This window comes from Capsicum annuum, chromosome 9, assembly GCF_002878395.1.
Source record: "Capsicum annuum cultivar UCD-10X-F1 chromosome 9, UCD10Xv1.1, whole genome shotgun sequence".
Taxonomy (NCBI): domain Eukaryota; kingdom Viridiplantae; phylum Streptophyta; class Magnoliopsida; order Solanales; family Solanaceae; genus Capsicum; species Capsicum annuum.
Genome location: NC_061119.1, coordinates 156,976,807 through 156,993,282, shown reverse-complemented (window position 1 = coordinate 156,993,282; position 16,476 = coordinate 156,976,807). Strand labels below are relative to the sequence as shown.

Here is a 16,476-nt window from a genome sequence, read left to right as displayed (position 1 = left end):
TTATGATAAAACTTTTTCTTATTATAAGTCATCAATTAAAAACTAATACAATATATTTATGGCAAAATCTTTCCTTATTAGAAGTCATCAGAACTAATGACAACTAATATTGTTTCCATTAGTTTAAGAATTCTAAATTAACTAAATTTGATTTTAAAAAGATTTGAAAAATCTAGAAATAAATATAAAAGCATAAGAATAAGAAAAATTTAAGAAATATCAAATTTTAAAAGTTTTAAGTATGTAATAAGAATGTAATCAATGATTTTATAAAAATTTAAATATTAGAAACGAGGAAAGATTTTAAATATAGAAAAAAATAATTGTACCACAAATATTATCCAAATTGATGCGTCTCTCTTAGCCTCTGCCAGCAAGAAAAAGAGGTATTGCATACAGGGGTGGAGCTACATGTATGATATGAACCTCTTTCGACGAAAAATTATACCATATATGCATGATTAAAATTATTTTTTTATGTATATATAGTAGATGTCGAACCTTATTCGGTTAGTTCGTATGTTCACTTGTGAACCCCTTACTGAAAATCCTGGTTCCGCCACTGATTGCATGACAAACACAAAATTGATGATCTATCAACCACTTGAAACTTCTGGTTGTAAAATATATATGTGTGCTTAAACAAAAATATATGTTTATATTTACATTATCATATTAAAATGTGAAAGATCTTTGAAAAGTGAGTTGAACTTTTACACTTCACTAAAAATCTCTGCAATAGATAAAATCATTTAATTTTAAATAATTAAATGTTACACGTGTGAGGTACGTGCATTAATCTAGTACAATGAAATAAATTCCTTTAAATGGGTTGTTTCATATTTCGAGAAAAAAATTGTAATAACAATTCAACCATACAAATTAGACATTCGCAGATTATAATACCATATGATATTAAAAAAAGTATGTACATAGATAAATCACAAATTTTGAAAGGAATATAAGTTACCACTTGCGATATGATATATTACATAATTACATAAAACGAACAATCAACTTTTATTGTATCTTCAATTTGATGGTTAATTGATGAAGTAACTCTATGTAGCCATAATTTACTAACTGTTGTAAATATCTAATGTGATATTACTATATAACTATTTGAATTTATGAATGTATCAAGATATATGAGCTATATAAAAATCTTCATGTTATCTCATATCTAGGGGTGGTAAATGGACGGGTTGAGTCGGGCGAGTCAAAATGGGCTAAAACAACAAATGGATCATTGCCCAACCCCACCCAAAATATAGATGGGCTAAGATGGGTTGGGCCAAGATAGGCTAAATAATTGGTCATAGCTCAATCCGCGCAATTTAACCCATTATTGAACAAATTATCATTCTAGTAACAATTTAAGTTGGAATGATCTTTTTTATTTTCTTTTTATCTTTATATTATTATATTATCATTTTCACATAAAAATAACATATGCAAACTAAAAAAAAAAATTAATAAAAGCATTTGTATATATATATATTTAATACAAAATAATGATAACGAATAAGATAAGAGAGGTGGAAAAAGAGAAAAATATATTTTTTTTATAAAATAAATTTTAAAGATTTAATTTTTTTTTGGGGGTAGGGGGGGTAGGGGGTGGTAGGGGTAAGGGGTAAGGGTAGTAGTACGCCAAGATTTTTTTAATTTTTTTTTTTGAAAATGCAAATTAAAAAAAATAATTGTTATGAGAGGGGCTGAGGATGGGTTGGGGTAGGGAAGGGGGAGTGGGCGGGGTAATAAAGAGTTTATTTTTTATAAAAAAATAAGTTTTTTTTTTTAAATATTTTTTTAGGGGGTGGGGGTAAGGGGTGTATTTAAGTATCCGGAGGTAAGGGGATCGAGTAAGAATTTTATTTTTTATTAAAATCTTTTTTTTTGAGGAGGGTCGAGGGTAGGGGTTGGTTGGAGAAAAAAGACTTTGATTTTTTTTAAAAAAATATTTTTTTCTTGGTTGGGGTGGTGGTGGTGGTAGGGGTCGGAGTAAGGAGGTGAGGGTCGGGGTAGTGCGATGGTGTAAGAAAAAAATTCAGTTTCTTAAAAATATAAATTAAAAAAATATCTTTTGGGTGGAGGAGGGGGGATGGGGTTGGTCGGGCTCCGGGGTGGGGAAAAATATTTTTTCTTAAAAAAATAAATTTTGGAAAATATTTAATTTTTTTATGGGATAGGGGTAGGGGGATGATGTAAGAAAAAAATTATTTTTCTTCATTAGAAAACTGATTTATTATTACAATTATTTCAAGACGAAAACAGAATATAATTGAAGTAACTAAAAATATTAAAAGTGAAATTATAAATACTAGGATTAAACATCTTTATGGGTCAAAGTTGGGCATCATTATGAGTTCATTTGGGTTGATGATTTGTGATGGGTTCACTTGGGTTAGCCCAAATCAGCCCATCTTCAAAATCAATCTAGCCCAACCCATTAAAATATAGACGGGTTGGGCGGACTAATTTTGCCATCCGTACTCTTATCCTACGTAAACAAATAAATAGAAGTGAATATTCATAAAACTTCAGAATTTATGCATATATATAGACGTAGAAATAAAATCAATATCAATTTAACCTTACAATTAGAAATCTACAAAACTAATAAACAAAAAATATGCATAAATATAATTAATTAATGTAAAAAGATTGCAAGTTACCTTTCGTGATTTAAAATGTGTCATGATTATATAACGCGAATAATCAATTTTCATTATATCTTCAAACATGGTTGTTCATTGATGAAGTAATTATGTGTAGCCATAGTTTGCCGATTACAAAAATTATTTGATGCAATATTTCTACATAACTATTTAATTTATGAATGTATAAGTAATATAAATTATGTAAAAACTATTTCATATGGCATATACATAAATTGATAGAAGAGAATTGCCATAAAATTACTCAATTCTTGCATAAATTATACAATTGTGAGAATATAATCAGTGTGAATATAAATCAAGTTTCACATATCATACGAAGATGGACCACTTTATCGATTTTTATAAATTCAAAAAAAAAAAGGGAAAAAATATGTGTTGACAATTTTTGAGTAGATAGAAGAAATAACCTGAATTTGTTACCCATTTGAATAATAACCGAATAAAATTCAAGGAGTTTCATAATCATCTCTATGCTGCAATTTGAAAATTTTGAATTTTAACATGTTATTTTAGATAAAAAAAATTGCAATAATTTTGGCTGTATTTTAATTTCATCTGTCTTGGTGTTTATCAGCATAACTCTTCTTATAAAGTATTTTGCAAAGTTTAAAACTCCGATAATTATGATACTGTAAGGAAGTTGTAGTCATCTATAGAACTCCTAGTATTAAATTCAAATTTTAAACTCTTTTTCTTTCATTCTGTTATTATCTTAATCTTAATTCTTGATTACAAAAAAGCTCATTTAAAAGATTATTTTGAATTTGAAAGTCCTGTAATAGGATAAAAGAGAAAGTTGTAACCATCTCAAAAATTATTTAATACCATCAACTTCAATTTTTAAACCTTAAACTATTATTATTACCACTACCACTACAATTACTATTATTATGTTGTTTTATATAGAAAAAATAAAAGTACTACTATGTGTGTACTATTATTACAATGTTTTTAAAGATTATAATAATAATAATAATAATTATTATTATTATTATTATTATTATTATAATTATTGTTATTATTATTCCCACCACTACAATTACCACTACTACAGGTACTATTGAAAATTAGAAGTGCTGCTACTACATTTTTTTATAAAAAAAATATTATTATTATTATTATTATTAGTAGTAGTAGTATCTTTTATTTAATATTTAAATATATTTTATGGCATTGAAAAAGATAATTTTATCAATAGTAAGATAATTTTAGCTTCCTAATTTACGATAATAATTTTTTTTTTAAAAAAGCCTAGTATTTTCAAATTCAAATAACTCTAATCTTTTGATTCAAATATTTAATATTTTTAAATTCAAATTTTTTATTACAAAACTATTAAGTTTTATCCTAAAAATTGCCACGTGCCTTTTTAATATCTTGCCACTTGATTTCTTGTCTTGCTTTTAATTTGGTTTTTTATATATATATATATATATATATATATATATATATATATATATATATTTCTATTAGATATAAGTGAAAAGTTGGGTTACTACTATTTTTTCCTATATGAATGGCCTTTACGTAATTACTCTTATAATGAAGGTTTTTCCCTAAGTTTTCTATCCAGTGTATAAGAGTCGTATACGAGTAATACACATATACAGAATATATGTGGTCACTATTGTTTCCACCTGTTTACTTACTTTTCCTTTTATTGCTTACCAAAAAAAATCTACTTTCTCTTTTCCTTAAGAAAACAAAATAGATGTGAAAAAATTGAAAGAGAATACCTGTGAAATTGGGGTTTTCCATTGATTTTGGCTTCTTTAACTTTCGGTAAGTTATTACTTTTTTCATTTCTATTAGTGAATTCCTCTTACTTTCTTTTTTTCGTAACAAAAGATAAAAATAGCCGTGGAAAAATTTGAAGAGAATAGCTGTGAAATTGAGGTTTTCCATTGATTTTGGCTTCTTTAACTTCTGGTAAATTATTTCATTTTGATTTCTATTAGTGAATAGATTTTGATTGATTTTTGCTTTCTTTACTTTAACTAAGAAAAAAATTAGGGATTTCGATTGATTTTGGTTTCCTTAACTTCTGCGATTTTCGATTTCCTAACTTCTGGTAAGAAAAAAAAATTGGGATTTTGATTGATTTTGGCTTTCTTAACTTGTGGTAATTTTTTTTTTTAATTTGTATTGGTGAATTCATGTATGAAATGTATGTTACCGTTGTGATATTGATTTCTATTGGTGAATTCATGTCTAGAGTTTATGTTAGTGTTCTGTTATTCTCACCGATCCCACTTCAATTTCAATCTCTGTCAAAAGGCATAATCAGTATAGAATTAACAATTGTGTATCTCCTCTTAAGGGTATCTCGATATCATAGACAAACATAGTCTAGAAGAAATGATACTTTAATGTATGTTGTCATTATTATTTCTTTCCTGTACCAAAGTTAATAAGTATACCACTTCAATGAATAGCTCAGTTGTTGTTTTGTATGAGTTCCCACACTATCACTATTTTCCTAAAAAAATTACCATCATTTTCCTACGGAGGTAACTATTCTACAAGCACAACTCAAATATTTATGCCTATTTTTAAACTGCTTGAAATGTAGCTGTTATTTCAGTACTTAGAAAAATAGAAACCTTCTGTGTAATGAATGTCTTAAGCACAATGATTTAGCTATTCAAAAGTTGCAAATGTATTTATTCAAGAAAGCAATGTAACAAGCAGAAGAATGTTGATTTGTGTCTGAACTCCTGCTATCCGTTTAATGATTCTTATTTAATTTTATACATTATTGTATGTTGCTTGCAAACCTATTTTCTGCTTGAATAAATTCAATTTAAGCTATCATTTATTTTGCATGTTCATCAATTCAATGGCTCCTGAGCTGGGAGTCTATCAGAAAATATCCTCTCTACTTTTTCGAAAGTAATGATGTGGACTACGTACCACTGGATTTGTTGTTGTTGTTATTGTTGTATAAATTCAATGACTGTTGTAATAGGTTAATCCTTGATGTTATTCTTGTAATTGAAATCTCCACTATTGTAGGTATGGCTGCATAACCTCGGTTTTGGACTTCTTGTTTACATAGTTGAAAAGGTCTATGATAATTCTGGAGAAATTCTTCTTGTAGCAGGTAACTTGTCTCTGTCATGGGCTTATCTGTAATAAATTGACAAGAAAACTGCAAATTGGTGTATGTATTAAACATAATGCATGCTGGTCGGATAAAAAACAAAGGAGAAATTATTATACAAGTAGCAAATTAGTATTTGTAGAGGACACACTGCATCATTGTCACTACGTCAATAAGATTTCTCATTCTTCAGTCAGAAGGTTGGTTCGTTTTATAAATTGTGAAGAATAAAACTCTTAACAATCTCTATGGACACTAAGCACAAAAAATTCACCTTGAATGAATAAATTGGACAAATAGGATAAAAATGGAAATAAAGTAGTAATAAAAGAGTTGATACTTTGTCCTAAATTATGAAATAAGACTGAATGTTGTTGTTTCTTTTTTGAACAATCCCATTTGTAAGAGTTTCATTGGTGTTTCTAAGTACAACCTTTGCTTGTTGCATATCTTGATTTACATTGGTTAATAAGTCTTTGCTAAGGTACCATTGTTCTTTGTCACACCAATGTCAGATCTTCCAAAATGCTCTACTTTTGGAAGTCCCAGCGATAATTTAGAGAGTTCAAGCAAACATTAAACTTGTCGACCGTTAAAGAGGTAAAAATCATGTATTTCACCTTTCTACCATGAATTATGTTGCTAATTTTGCTCAAACCCTTCATTTTTGATATCGCACTCATGTTAGATATTTCAAAAATATACTATTTTTGAAGAATTCAACACACACCCATTGATATTTTTGAAGAGTCCAAGCAACATAGATTCATCAACTTTCTAGCAATAATATTGTGTCCACCATACAATAGAGAAACTCTTAGGTCACCTGGAGACCTGCACAACTAATATCATGTTTGATAACATTTTAGCTACTATGTATAAAGTTCAACACACTAAGTATTGTGTTTTATTATCCAAAATAATCAATATATGAATACATATGAATAACTAAATCTTGCATAACTCACAAAAGGACCCTTTACTGTTGATTAACACTAAATACTAATCAACTTAGTGGATTTCTTAAAGAGAATTTCTTTTTTCCATCTTTTTTTTCTTGTATGATTGTTTACTTTATGGATTTCTTAAATTTTTTGTTGAATTCTTTAGGTATGATAAATACCATAGTTATTATGAAATATAATGTTGAGTGTCTTCGCGTTTATTGATTCAGATAAAGAAAGAAGTATATATCGCTAATGTGTTAACTGATTGGAGCAATTAGTTAAAACATTGTGTAGAGTTGTTGCACCTCTATTGATACACTTAAGTCGATTCGTATAGCTTTGATTTAAAACAACAACAACAATATCTCCAGTGTAATCCCTTAATTGGAATCCGATAGGGTAATGTGTACGCAGACCTTAACCTTACAAGGTAGAGAGCCTGTTCCCGATAGACCCTTAACATAGCTTTGATTAAAAAACAAAATTAGTTGCCAATACAAAGAGTTTAATCGAGGTCATTCACTTTGATTGGATTTAGGGATCTCAGAGTAAGCTTTCCTTTGTAGTTGGTGGTGACTTTGTGATTGTAATTTTGCATGTTACTGATATAACAACAACTATTAATTTATCAGCTAAGATTTCATGAAAAGTCAAAAACTAAGTGATAAAGGTTTTGTGAAATCTTCTAAGATGTTAATGAATAAAAAGGTTCCAAGCCTTAGCTTGTAAAGAAATGAATCTACAAGATCATTTGGATTTCCTTTAAGAGGTTGCATGAGTTGCTTGTATCTGATTCCATTGTAAAAAATTTGAAAGGTTGTTTAGAAAAACATTCAACAGTCTTACCGTAGGAAAGCTTTATAATTTTTTTATAGTTAGGTCCAATCCATCAACAGGCTTTTTTGAAATGGGGCACAGTCTCAGCCTTAATAGATGGGCATCTTCAAATTTACTAAGCCTTTTGTACCTCTCCCAAATGGACATGAGAAGAGATTAGACATGAATTTACCTTCTCCAGTTGGGGAAATTTGGATGATAAATAAATAACTTAACATCTCCTCTTAGCTAAACCAAATATAAGGTAAAGAACTTATGGCTAAGGAAGAAACTATTTGACTATGTTGCTTGGATTCTTCAAAAATATTGCTGCACCCATGTCGGATCCTTTGAAAATGCACTACTTTTAGAGAATCCGACACTATATGATGTTACCATTCATCTGTCAAATGTATGTTTGCTACTTGAGTCACAACTCAGGTCATAACAATATCAGAAAGGATATTAGAGTAGAGTCACAGTTTATTCTCAAAGGGCAGTGGCATTAGTAGTCAAAAGTTCCTCTATTAAAAAATGATTCTTCATTCCCTTTCCTTATTTTTACAATCCTTTCTCTCTATTTTTATGTTATTTGAACCACTTTTGCAATTTCCAATAAAAAATGATACAAAAAATAAAGAAAATATGGTCTTGTTGTGCAGTAGGTCTGGTTTTAGAACAATGAAAATAAATTCAAATATAGTTAAACAGGCTAAGAGACATTCCTAGACTGTCTGATTTACAATTTGTACACATTATTGTAACTTTACTATGTTCGGTATTCTTAACTTAGAACTTAAGATAAAACAATTGTGAGCATAAGAGCATCTTTCCTTATGACCAACTTAGACTCTTGTAGTTTCAATAATTAGTGCTTAAGAATACATTAGCATGGACTCCATACATTCGTATTGGGGGTTACAGGTAAGCTATTATGCTGACTTTTCATTGCAGTGTGAAAAGTTATATGAAAGATCTTTTTTTTTTTTCTTTTTTCGCTTACTTAAACCTAAAAAGGGAAAAAAATCTTTTCTTCATTTGATTCACTAGCCTACTCTCATCAAATAGGGAATGCCAGAATCAAGATTGCTTAGAGGGATAATAGAACATATCTAACCGTGTCTTTGAAATATAGACCCTTTTTTGTGATCCAATTAGCATTTTTGCTTGAGAATATGACCTCACGACCCAACATTTATTTGTAAATTCTGTACTGAAATTGAGACTGCTCAACCTCAGAAGCTAATTTTTGTGCAGGCAGCACAGTCTGTCGTACTATTGAATTTTATATTTGTGTTGTATCATGTATGTTTCTCTGTTGATATAGGTATAGATGATTAATATAATCATATTCTATCTGGCTTGAAGGATCCAACACAGCTGCGGTAACATATTTGGAAAGTCCGAGCAACTTTGATCTCTGTTATCATTAATAACCAAATTATCTTAGTGTACAAAATGATATTTTGAGTAGTTTTACAATTATCAAACACTTTTGTATCATGTATGTTTGTCTGTTGATATGGTGTAGATGATTAATATAATCATATTCTATCTGGTTTAAAGGATCCAACACAGCTGCGACAACATATTTGGAAACTTCGAGCAACTACGATATCTGTTACCATTAATAACCAAACTATCTTAGTGTGCAAAATGGTATTTTGGGTAGTCTTGCAATTATCAAACACCTATTCTTCTACTTCACTAAAGAGTTGCATAATAACAATAATATTATTTGCTTACTTGTCGTTCCATTCTTTTGGATTAGTTGTATCGCATTGACTAATTGCTTTGATGAATGTCTTGTTGACTTGTTGTTGTGATGAATAGGACCCCCCCTTTCCTAATTTCTCATGTTGTTTCGTATATTACTTGAGAATTTTTAGGCTATGCTGATCTAAACACATATTTTTTTTTACAGAACTTCCTCGAGAAAATGGAACAATAGATGAAAAATTCCTTAAAACTACCTTGGCTGCAACTCAAAACGGCTTATTTTCTCATGTGAGAAGGGCATTTGGTATTACACCATTAATTGCGAAAAATGGGTGCTGCTGTTTGGTTGATATTATCTAGAAAAGAACATTATATGTTGCTAACCTGGGGAATAACTGTAATACGCGTATGTTGAAGGTGATGTTACAACACAATACCCAAAGAAGAAGACATTTCAAAAGTTCAATTCAGAAGAGCCAGTCTTAGTTTTCCACTACTGTCTTCAACAAAATGTTGTTTCTGCAACCAACCAACAATGTACCGCTTTTGTACCAATAACTTTCAACTTTCAAACTTTTTGTACCAATACATGATTTATATGTAGTACTTTCACAGGCTAACAACATAACAATGTAATCTTTGTTCCACATATTATGAAGCATAACTATTTGTACCATATATTATGAAACATGACTATCTTATCTGCAGTCATACAGACACACTAGTATATATATATATATATACTAGTCATATAAGGCCCGTGCTAAGTCCGGGCCCATAATCAAGTAATTTAATATTTTATATAATAATAAAATTAAATATATAAAATAATTACAACTCGTAAAGATCATAAATTGAAAAATATTAATATTTTTATGAGTTTATGAACATATTTTCTATAGGTATAATTAGAAATATATTTCTTCAGATATTTATTAAGTCTTAAGTTTATTCGTAATTTCACGTGACAAGAATTTAAGCTAGTTAATATGGTAATTTAAGCTTGGGTTTATATTAAATTAATCCAAAAAATTAAATTCACCAAAAATGAACCTCGAGGTCTATCGGAAACAACGTCCCTATCTCACATATGAGGTTGTGGTATGGACTGCGTACACTTACCTTCCACAGACCTCACTTGGTGGGAATATACTGGGTATGTTGTTGTTGTTGTTCATCAAAATGAACCTTGAGAATCTATTAATACTTTATATTTAGTTATGCTTCAGAATATTAATTCTCAATTAATCAAAGAAAATATTTTTAAAACAATCTAATCTTAATTGATACCACCACCTTCATCTTAACTTTATCAATAATTGAACTTTCAATATTTAAAATATTTTATTGATAATTTCAAAAGTAAGATAACATTGTTCATAAAAAAATTATATTCAATTCATAAAACGTAATTAGGAAATATTGAGGACCGTACTTTGGTCATCAGAAATAAATATAACTTTATAAAATTAATTAAAAGATTTATCGATTAGTTACAACCGGGAAATCTAAACAATTCATTTGATTATCAGCCTGAATTCTCACCTTATTGGTGAAAGTTTGATTCTCCACTTTGTAATTTTCTCTCTAATTTTTTTTTTGAAAAAAAATTCTTAAACAAATAAAAATTCAAGAAAAAACTCAATAATAATTTCTCATATTATGACACACCACATACAAAGTCCTATTTGGCAAGCAAGAAAATAAAATATTTTTATTTTTATCAACTACATGCCATAATTTTAGTGGATTAATAAATTAATTGAAATTACTAAAGTAGCCTTGTGAGGACTACCAAAGTTTATTATTCTCTTTTATATATAGTAGTGTTAATCTGATCTTAATTGATACCACTACCTTCATTTTTAACTTTATCAATAATTTCAATTATCAATATTTGAAATATTTTATTGCTAACTTCGAAAGCAAGATACAATTGTATAACACCCTCAAAGCAAATAAAATTTGAGCATTTTATTTTTTGTCTTTCCAAGTTTGAAATGTCAATTTTTTACTCAAATTGTACTTAGGTATGTTAAACGGGTGTTCCGAAAGAGTTTCAGAATTTTTGGACGGGGTTCGAGGTGATTTTGGACCCCGAAGGCAGTGAGCCTCCACGATATCCCCGTGTCACGGAGGATAGCCTCCATATTATTGTCCATGACACGGAGCATAGTTTTTGCGTTAGGGTCTGTGGCACGAAGGTTAGCCTCTGCGATAAGGTTCGTGCCACAGACCTATGTAAAAATCGGTGCAGTTTTGTTTTAATTACTTGGGATGAGGGGTATGGCGGTATTTTCACCTATGAACGACCTTTACACACTATATTTACTTATTTTCAACAGTTTTCATGATAACAAGGCTATTATTCTACTCCCAAACTTAAAACCCCCAAGAGAGCTAAGGATTACCTTTTACGTTCATCTTTCGGTTTCAAGCTCCGAATCACTTTTCAATTCTCATGTGTTTAAGGCATGTACCTCTTTCCCTATACTTGTATTTTATTAATGGCATGAAAATTGATTTATTATTCATGGTTTTGATGTTAGTTTTTGAACTATGGGTTGAGGGTTTTGGATTTAAATTGTTGGGATATTTTTTCATGATTTCTATTGATTTATTATGCATGAATTGTTGGTTTGTACTCTCATTAGGGTGCATGAAAATGGTGAATGAATTTAGGGGTACAATGGATTCCCCAAATAATTGGTTTTGGTATGAAAATTGATAATAACCTCGACCCACTTGCATAATTGGTTTTGGAATATGAATTATCATTTGGTTTAGCTATTATCTTTAAAACTAATGCATTGCATAAATGGCAAAATTACTAAGGATGGTTTTGAAAATCTTGTGGGGTACAATGGAATCCTCCAATTTGATTTTAATAGTGGAGTCTGAGGTACAAGGATTCCCAAGGTAATGACTTAATGACATTTGCTTGGAAGTTATAGTCGGTATGACGATACCACTTAATGATGCCTTAATAATTGACTCCTAGAATCGATGGTTTGGTTATGTGTTAAATATTATATTATGAGCTTAAAGGGAGTTGTGTAGCAAAGCCGTGTGGTGGATGTTTGGGGGGATTGATACTGAAAACTCATATTTGCCGACGTGAAGTTGGTCTTGATGATCGTGTCCACGAGCCACACTTGATATATTTTGGGATGGCTAATTGCATTGATGGCTCTAGTTTTCCCTCGGATTTTCTCCGGTTCATGTGTCTAACATGTATTAGGGCCCTTTCAGCAGGGGAAGCTGAACTTATATAACCCGTGGGTCCGGTTTAGGACGGTCAAGCTACATAGTTGAAGCTAAGGTTTTAAAGTTCATGCTAAGCTCTGTTCCCTTTCCTGGCATGTGATATATATCTATAATATTAAAAGTGTGAAGATCCTTAGAAAAGTGATTTGAACTTTTTGCCCCTCATTTAAAAACTATGCAATAAACAAAACTGTCATTTTTTTTTTAATATTTAAAACTTACAATTTATTTAAATTTAATTATTAAACCTTTCCTTATTTGAATTATATACTCTAAATTTTGGACTTTAAAATCAACTGGAATATTACCTTAACTAAATCTTTAAAAGAATATCAATAAGTTAAAACATGGGTAGTTAATAATATGAATTTGTTAGCTTTTATGGCAAAGCGATATATTCTTTTTTTGGTAAACTAATATATATTTCTTTTTGCAAATATAAAATTGGTATAGATTTTGGTTAACTATGTTAAGTTAGGAAACTTAAAGTTTTCCTACGTTATAAAAACTACGAGTAATATATTGAAAATCTAATATAGATCATATAGAAGTCAAAAATTAAATTCTTTTTTATTTTGGTCTGTTTTAAAACTCTTACAAAAGAAAAGTTAACAGTTTCAAATTCTTCTTCGTCAACTTTATTCGGAGGCCTCTTTTTGCTTACATGAAATTAAATCGGTGCTTTTTTTATTAGAAAAAATTAATTTAGTCTCCAATATAATTAAAACTTGTGAAGAAGAAGAGAATTTCAATTACTGATGAGATGTGATAATAATCTTACTGAGAAAGAATTTGAGTGCTTAAAGGAATGAAATATCCTTGGGCAAAATCTTGAACGTTTTTAAAGTCATAAATGGCAAAATTTTCAATGACAATCTAATTATTTTAATAATATTCAAAACTTAAAATTCTATGCTTTGGCATGATCACGGGATGTGCTTTTTTTTTTTTTTTTTTTTTAAATATCAACTTTGTTTAATTTTACAAGTATTTCTTTTGTTTATTAAACTTTACGAGTTAGAATATAACTTTGTTAATGGGTCTCCAACTTTGTGATATATGTTGTATTGTAAAAAAAAATTATTAATATCGATAATAAATGTTTTATCATAATAAAACAAGCATAATCATGAAAAAGGAAAAAAAAGATCAAGTGAGACACCTAACATATTTGAGATATAATATTATTTACATATAATTTGTATAGACATAAGATTTAATTTAATGCCAATTTTTTTAAATAATATAATTTTTTTTGTGTGTATAATCTAATTGATTGACATGAGAAACACATGCAAAGCACGTAAACTAAACTAGTATATATATATATCTATAATATATTAAAAATGTGAAGGACCTTAGAAATGTTGTTTGAACTTTTTGCCTTTCATTAAAAGTTTTTGCTTTAGACAAAATTGTCTTTTCACTATTTTTTCCTAATATTAAGAGTTGAAAATTAATTAAATATTTTTGGTAAAACCTTTCCTTATTATAAGTCATTAGAATTAATGACAACTAATACCTTTTTCATTAGTTTAAGAATTCTAAATCAATTAAAGTTGATTTTAAGAAGACCTGAAAAATTTAGAAATAAATATGAAAGTGTTAGAATAAGAAAAATATAAGAAGTATCACATTTTAGAAGTTTTAAGCAAGTAATCGAAGATTTTCTAAGATTTAACTTTAAAAATAAGGAAAGGTTTTAAATATAGAAAAAATAAAAAGGAATAATTATAATACAAATATAATTCAAATCGATGCGTTTATTTTAGCCTCTAGCAGCAAGAAAAAAAGGTACTGCATGATAAAAGTAACGATCCATTAACCACTTGAAATTTTTGGTGGTAAAATATATATCTACTTACGATAAAATATATGTTATGTTTACATTATTATATTAAAGTGTGAGGATCTGTGATAAGTGATTTGAACTTTCTGCACTTTATTAAAAATCTTCACAATAGACATAATCATCTAATTTTAAATAATCAAAGATTACACGTGCGAGGCACGTGCAGTTTAACTAGTAATGTTAAAAGTATGAAGGACCTTAGAAACATCGTTTGAACTTTTTGCCCTTCATTAAAGGTATTTGCTTTAGAAAAAAATTTATCTTTTCACTATTTTTTCCTAATATTTAAGAGATTAAAATTAAATAAATATATTTATGGTAAAACCTTTCCTTATTAGAATTTATCAGAATTAATAACAACTAATAATTTTTTCATTAGTTTAAGAATTCTAAATCAACTAAACCAATAGACGAAATCATTTAATTTTAAATAATCAAACGTTACACGTGCGAGACACGTGCTGCAAAACTAGTATATATATATATATATGTATTACATTTTGTGTTGTGCACTGGATTTTAAATGGTTTCTGTATTATGGATCATGACATTTCTTTATCCTTTATCCCAGAGCTACATGCTAGCGCTCCAATCGCTAACCATCTTCAGACACTGTATCCCCACACAATGCAGGAATTGGTCATACTCCTACTCCTCCTGCATAGTGACTAGGTGAACGTGGGGCAACTCATGAGTCAGACTGAAGTGGTGAGCTTCCATACTTCGGAAGACCCCATTTCAAGCTGTTGATTTTCTTAGGTTTGGTCTATTTTTTTGGATTTATTTTTGGCTAGGGTCGGGGGCATGCCCTGATCAGACTATCTTTGGTTTTGTTAGAGGCTTTGTTGGACAATACTGCAGGCATGGTATTATGGTTGGTTATCAATATTGGTTATTATTTGGCGGTTGTTGGATATTAATCTATCATGGACTCTTTGAATTTCTTTATCATATCTTGCTTAAGGTTGGGATTTTGCTGTTGTATTATATTATATTTTGGTCGAACAGGGTAAGTGAGTGGTCTCCAGTCCTTGACGGACTTGAGATGCCCGTCACAACCAAACCCTAGTTCTGGTCATGAAAAAGTTGGTATCAAAGCGTAGGTTCATGGTCAATTAGGTGTCCACAAAGCCGTGTCAAGTAGAATCTTTTTTATAGGTATGAAGTGCCACACTTATAAGAAAAAGACTACGAGGTATTTAGGAATATTTTTGTAATGCCCCAATTTTCTAAACCGAAATGCTACAGGTGCTTATGACTCCGAGGGACCACAAGCTAATCCATGACTGATATCTGTACCTGTAAACTGCATAATATCTCATAAAATATACAGAAACATGAACTGTAAGGCCATAAGGTTCAATCCTGATACATATATAAAAAATATGGTATAACAATACCAAAAAGAAACATAAATACTGAAGTCTGAACATCTAATCTGACATCTAGTCTGAAAGCCTCTAACTAAACTGAATAAGAAGTTGATGGGACATGTCCCCAACTAACTCCAACTACCGAAATAAACTGAAAACTGAAATAGAAATGAAATCATCATGTCCTCGAAGAATGAGGACACACGTCTAACTCTGACTGCTGATCCTGGAATCTACTGCTGACTTGGAGCTCATGCCTCTGAACCTATGGTGTAACATAAGAGAAATCACTATAGCGCAAATGCGTCAGTACATCTAAATGTACTGAGTATACGAATGAGGTAGGCTAAATGCAAAGGGTTAGATGTATGAAAAATAATGACTGGTGTGAACGTGAGAGTACATACATGCATACGTAACTGTAACTGAAGTCGTGGAGATACAGACTACTGAGTCTGAATATTGACAACATGAGTGTACTGATAATGAGATTCTGAAAGACTGAGTTTACTGATATTGATATGTAAATCACTAATAAGTGATGGATCTGATACTGTATTACTGAATACTGGGAGACTGATACTTATTACTGATGAAAGAATGATTGTTTCTGACAGTTCGAATTATGAAAAACTGGTCTGATTGATTGTATTTGACAATCCTGAAGTTGAGTACTGATAGCATGAGTTCTGATAACTTTTGTGATTGATATCAT

At 29.6% G+C, this 16,476-nt stretch overlaps 1 long non-coding RNA gene across 1 annotated transcript; it reads left to right on the top strand.

The window, feature by feature from the left end:
• The first annotated feature begins 4,397 nt into the window (after nucleotides 1-4,397).
• LOC107842017 lies at nucleotides 4,398-6,387 on the top strand. The gene is made up of 3 exons (XR_001665564.2): nucleotides 4,398-4,466; nucleotides 5,700-5,787; nucleotides 6,303-6,387. It is a non-coding gene; the product is annotated as an uncharacterized LOC107842017 (long non-coding RNA).
• Nucleotides 6,388-16,476: the final 10,089 nt, after the last annotated feature.